General features: G+C 41.5%; 1 non-coding gene across 1 annotated transcript; it reads right to left on the bottom strand.

Annotated features, from left to right (window-relative positions):
* Nucleotides 1–6,618: 6,618 nt before the first annotated feature.
* On the bottom strand, nt 6,619–6,727 carry LOC141597888 (small nucleolar RNA R71). Its single transcript, XR_012523099.1, has one exon. It is a non-coding gene; the product is annotated as a small nucleolar RNA R71 (small nucleolar RNA).

The raw sequence follows: 6,727 nt of genomic DNA on the forward strand, positions 1-6,727 counted from the left end.
CCTTCGGTTGTTCTCAAGATGGATATTGTTATCCCGGGTTAGAAGCTGTTCTTCCAAGAGCTTTAGCCTCTTCTCAGTTTCAGTCAGAGGTGGAGTATTATGTTCTCCAGCTTTCTTGTTCTCTAGGGCGTCGATACGGGTCTCGACGCGATCTAGGGTGACCTTAAGAGCGGTGAGCAGGCTGGTTAGCTAATTAGTCGTGACATCTCTGTTGTTATCATTGTTGTTGTTGTTGACAGATGAAGTTGAAGACGGGGCCATGGCTCTGAGGGAGAAAAACGGCTCACATTACAACTCAATCTGACACGGTTCAAAGACTGAACGCAGACCACACGAAGGACGAGACAAAGATCAGACTCAACAAGACGGCGGTGACCGTGTGTGGTCCCTCGGTGCTGACTCGATTTATGACGTGACGGTGTGGACCGAACTTTTGACACATATCCGACATAACGGCGGGACACCCTTGGACGAGTCTCGTGGTGAGATGACTCATAAGTAAAGACTCATAAGTACGTTTACTTCGACTCGATAGACACGAGGCGGAATTGGAACGGTGGACAGAAGTTTTCGAAAATAGAAATTTTCAAAAAGATTCATTTGTCGCTTTGTGGACGGCTTCCGAAGATAGAGATCTCCGCAAGTCGGTTAATTGAAAGGGTTGTCTTAAGTTTATTTGCAAAACACGGTTTTGAGTTTGAGTTGGCTCAGAAAAAAGTGTATTGTTTCCCAACACGGTTTTTGAAATTCAAAATTGTATGTTTTGAAAATCGGGTTTGAAATGTTTGAAGAGGTCTCGGGGACGGTCGTCCTCGGGATCTCGAAAGTGTCTCGATAAAAGGGTGTGTGCTTTTCTTGGGTTTTGAAAGAGCCATTGTCGGCGCAAAACGGGTTAAAATCCGTGTCTAGACGCGGCAATTATAACAGCGTGAAAAGGTGATTTGAAATGGTTGTAGAAAACCGAGTTTGAAAATTGTGATTATGACGGCCTAAAAAGGCGTGTTGAAATGGTTATAAAAACTGGGTTTGAAAATCGTCATTACGACGGCCTAAAAAGGCGTGTTGAAATGGTTATAAAAACTGGGTTTGAAAATTGTCATTACGATGGCCTAGAAAGGCCTGTTGAAATGGTTATAAAACCGGGTTTAAAAATCGTCATTACGATGGCCTAGAAAGGCGTGTTGAAATGGTTATAAAAACCGGGTTTGAAAATCGTCATTACGACGGCCTAAAAAGGCGTGTTGAAATGGTTATAAAAACCGGTATTGAAAATCGTCATTACGACGGCCTAAAAAGGCGTGTTGAAATGAATCGTCATTACGACGGCCTAGAAAGGCATGCAACGGTCGACGAAAGACCGAGGTTTGACACGCCATTATAACGGCGCGAAAATGGTGTTTTTTGAAAGTTTTAAAATGACACAGAAGGACTTATGATCAAGTAGCACATAAGCACTCGCAATTTTATTATATTATGCATTATGCTGACACGAGTTTTGGCTTAGAAGGGTGGGTTACACACCAAGAAATCAAACCCCGATATGCGAGAGGGATAACAATCCAAACAAAATCTGTAAGGAGGGTGCCCTAGCCTCGTGCTCGAAAGTGATGAAAGCTCTTTGACGAAACAGAAATGTGTAACGTCAACGGTATGCTTGACTTAATCGGGATTCAAAACGCGGGGATGAGAAAACTCACGCCGACGAGATGAGCCGATTGGTCGATAAAGGTTAGGTTGTGGGCCCGGACAAGAAACCAGACCGTGACCGTAATATCAATTAATGCATTCCAACCAAGACCTCGTTTGAGTCTCACCATCTAGGGATCACAAAGACGTAAGTGTCCTAGTTTTCCCAAGCGGAGTCGCTAATCTGTGGACATCGGCCCACCTGCGAGCTCACTTCGATCTGTGGACATGCAGCGGTATTTTGAAAGCCACGTTCGGCGGCATAAAAATGCTTTCGACCAGATCGCTTTAGATCGGTCGGTTTCGTCTCAGTAAGGGTCTCGAAATGATTAGATATGTTCGAAGTCGCCACCAAGCATTTGTGGGATGCTTGGAACCCGTTCGAATCCACTTTATACCTCTGTCAAATGAAGCACAAAGCAGGGTTTGACATAGGTACTAAAGATAAGGAATCGTCCCTCTTTAGCATCCTATCTCTAGAATGACACTCGTACGCCCTGGATAAGGTCGTCCACTATCCAAAGTTTCTGTGTAAGAGGTTAAGGTACGTATTGGGTAGCCCTTTAATCAGACATCCAATCCCGCTCGCGGTAGCGGCCTCTAGTGATCGATCTTGGTTGGTTGGATGCAAAAGTTGATAAAACGGTTTAAATGCATGAATGCGCATCCAATAATTTAAACCTAGCATGTGAGAGATTTCTAAGTCGGTTGATTAAATCCATGTATCAAGTATAAGATGTCGAGTTGGATTAATGATTGATTTGCATGCAAGACAGAAATTAAACATCCATTTACCAAATTAGGTTTATGGTGCATAACATGATCCATTTGTCTTAGTAAGGCATTTTGCAAATATGATTTTGAATAAGGAAATATTCATCTGATCCGTCCTATATCCGGGCTAATCGGAGTCGGGATCGTCCTAGATTAATGCTGGAAAAGGGAACAGGCCCTGTACCAGGCGGCTGCATGAGGCGCGAGCCAGCCGGCGGTACAAGGGGACCCTCCCTGGTTTTGAAAATGAGAACTGAAAGGCCTGTTTCAGGCGCGGGTCAACCTACGGTTATATGCCGTATTCTGACCATTTAGAAAACGTTGTAAAACGTGTTGAAAAATGGGTATTTGGGCCCGATTTTGTTTGAAAGGGTCGTTTAGACCGCATTTGTTGATTTGAAGAACGAGACTTGAATAATCATCATTATTTTGACGATATTCGGTGTCGGGTTCGACTTGACAAGCTTGACATGAATAGTTTTGAAAATAATTATGAACTAATTGTTATAAGTTCATTTGAATGTAATTAGTCGATACACATCATCGTACCCGGGTTAAAATCCGGCATGGTATGTAGAACCAAGGATGACTTTGTGTTGGTGACTAATATGTTTATTTTGAAAATGTAAAGAAATGATGAAAGGCTTTAAAATACCTTTCAAAATGTAAAGAAATGAAATAAAAGGTTTTAAAATACCTTTTAAATGTCATTAACCAAATATTATCACCGAAACACGGATTTAACTGTCATGGTATGAGGAACCAAGGGTGAAAAATGTTTTATGGTTAAAACAAATAAAATAAAACAAAAGGGTTTGAAAATATTTGAAATTGTAAAAACCAATTACAAAAATGAAAATGGATTAAAGGGGAAAGATGAGAACAAACACGGTTGAGTTATGACCTGGACACCCCATTTAGACGCGGGCAAGCTGGCGAACTAAGGGGCTTCTATCCCAGGCCAAAAATCAGTTTTGGCTCGTTTATCCCATGTTTTGGATCGTATTATGCATGTTTTAGCATGTTATAGTCATGAAACAAATAAAAACATGATAAAAGAAGGTTTTTATACTTACATGTTTGGTTATGGTGAGTGACCGACGTAAGTGTAATAACTCGTTGGGTCGGAAAAAACTCGGTTTAAAACCGTTTTGGTAAGTAAAAAGAGTGTTTTAAGATTAGTGGCGGTGTAGTGGTCGAAGTGGTCGGTCAAGTGATTTAATGCACGATGATGGTACCAAACAATGTGTAAGGCTTGTATTTCTGATCGGTAGGTCGTAAATACGTGTAGGATTGTGACTTAAGAAGTCGAGTCGAGAATTTTAAGGGAGAAAAGAGGGGGCTGACACTCGCGTAAGTTCTCAAATGGGGGCATTTGAGGGGTATTTATAGGAAAACGAGTGTTTGTGTGAGTTTTGAGCGACGTGGCCACTTGGGCTGCTCAAAGAGGCGCGAGCCACGTCGCGGTTCTTCGAGTTGTCCTGTCACTTTCACACAAGAGCAATCATGATTTGTTCTATCCTACGATTTGTAGTCACATGTTTGGTACTTGACCATTCATGAATCCGGGAAATCTTAGTATAGAAGGCTTTGAATATTTTGTTTTTGGTGGTTGACTCGGTTTGACTCGTTGTTGGAGTCGGGATTTGAATTTTTGAGTCGGTTTTTGGTCCGGTGTCGGTTTTGACTCTTGTTAGTGTCATTGCGATCCCGTCGCCGTGCATTAAACACTCCAGGTATTTTTGAAATGTTTTGAGATGTTTTAATTTTGAAATCGTTTTAAGTTTTCCGACGTAAATTTGAACACAAACTGTCGACCAAACGCCGCGATTCCAAAGCATGTTATAGTCCGATAATCATCGGGTGTTTGTTAGAGTCTTAGCAGATACTGGGGACATGTCATTGACTTGTTGAGGACATGGCATTGACTTGTTGAATGGAATCTCTAGCATCCCTTTCCGCTAATTGTTGTTGGAGCAAAGCAATTTGAGGTAGCAAAACAGAGTTGTTAGAGGATTCTTCTTTACCTTTGGATGGCACAACTCGGGAATTGACATATTGGGCATCATGGACCGCCATAGATTCGATCGTAGTGATGCGTGTCTTTTATATGATGTTTTACATCCCATTTTACACGCATTTCAGAGCTCATTCATGTAGTTTATGCTACATTTATCCCTATTTCCGTCTACTTCCGTATTTTTGTACATTATTGCAGAAATGTGAAGAATCTAGCGGAAATCGAGCTAAATTCGTCCCCGAGTATCCTGCATTGCATATGACGTGAATTATTCACCCGAGGAACGAGCTTGGTGCACAATTCAAGGCCCAAAAGACAAATCCACAAGATTATAGAAGTCAAGTAGCAGCTCTAGCAGTCGATCGACCACTGCCATCAGTCGATCGACCAACCTGCGGGTTCCAGAAGCTACTGTGTACTGAAGATCAGTCGATCGACCGCCATGATCAGTCGATCGACCAATATGCTATCCCAGACGAGAATTAAAAGACCGAGGAAGCGCAAGCACATTGAGTTTAGGCTTTGGAAATAAAAGTTACGTATGTTTGCTATATAACGTAACTTAGAACACCAGTTTTAGGGATCCGATTTTTATCAAGTCTTTACATTAAGTTTTACACAGTAACATTGAGTTTTATTAGGGTTTGGAATATTGTTTAGCATTGGAATTTTCGCTCTTGTTCTTAATCGTTCTTCGGCTATTGTCGGTATTCTTCTGCCCTATTTCAATTCACTTCTATTTCGTTATTAGTATAGAATTGCTAGTTAGATTCCCGAAACCATTTTATTGTTGCATGTTAATTGTTTGTCCTACCGCTTTAATTATGAATTCAGTACTTTTATGCCCTAGTATTATTGTTGTTATCACCTTCAGCATGAGTAGCTCAATAGTTTGTGCTAGGATGTAGGGTAATTATGGCGTAGGCGGCGTAGTATTAAATTGGACTGAATCGCGTGTCAGTCGATCGACTGCCTTACCCGGTCGATCGACTGACCATGTGAGGTTACCTTTCGTTTTAATTGATTTTAATGATGTATTTAACGAATCGAATGCATGCGACCAGTTAGATGCTTAATTTATGATTGACCCATTAGATCGAAAGATAGGGAAAGTTGTTAGATCACCAATTAAGATAACTAAACTGTGCTGAGATCGAAAGATAAGTAGAGTTTAGACCGTTAGTCACTTTTCAGGACGAGAGTCAGTATTAGTGATATTAGGGACCTATAGCGAGATCGAAAGATGCTATTTGTTAAGAGTGGACAGAGAGGACCTCTTGTTTCCCGCCTCACTTGTGTTCGATTTAGACCTATTTAGTATGCTGCCGCCGAAGCTATAACGAACCGACCATCCTAGTACCTCCTTTTATATTTGATTTCATCTGTTTGCTTAGTTTACTTTATTTTATCGCTCATTAGCTATAGACCAATCTAATCAAACCCCCCACCTTATTGTTACCCTAGACTGAATTTAAACAACTAGAATTTACGTCTGCCTCTCTGTGGTTCGACCCGACTACCGCTAGCTATAGTTGTAGTTAGAAATTATAAATTTATTTTTGACACCTCACGACGGGTATCAAATTTTGGCGCCGTTGCCGGGGAGACGGTGTAATTCTGTTTGCTTTATTTTAGTTTATTTTTCTTGTCTCAAGGAACTTTGGTTCCTTGAGGCCGTTGCTTACCTTTGCTTCTAGTTTTGCTTTTGCACAGTTAGAAGACAGGTTTTTGAGAGGAAGACTTGAGTACTCTCATTTTGGCAATTATGGCTACAATATATGATAATCTTCAGCCGAAGGAGCACCACCTTCCAAAGGGGCACCAGTTACCTACCCCTACTACCGGTAACTTCGAGTTTCGTTCTTCTTATATCGATTTAGTGGAGCGAAATCAATTTGCTGGTCTACCAGATGAGGACCCCTTGAAGCATATTGAGATTTTCACAGACTACTGCTGTTCCATACCTATACCAGCTGGGGTAACTCAGGATGAAGTGAAGGGGTTGGTGTTCTTATACTCCTTGAAGGATTCGACACGAGATTGGTACCGCTACCTTGATAGGGTAGCAGCTGGAGTCACAGATTGGACATCCCTTGCATTGGCCTTCTACAAAAAATACTTCCCACTTGCAAAGACTGATGCTTTGAGAAGTAAAATTTCTAACTTCCAGCAAGGTAATGATGAGGAATTTTGTGAAGCATGGGGACGTTTCAAGAACTTGGTTCGGTCCGCCCCTCACCACGGCTT

Source organism: Silene latifolia, chromosome 8, assembly GCF_048544455.1.
Source record: "Silene latifolia isolate original U9 population chromosome 8, ASM4854445v1, whole genome shotgun sequence".
NCBI lineage: Eukaryota > Viridiplantae > Streptophyta > Magnoliopsida > Caryophyllales > Caryophyllaceae > Silene > Silene latifolia.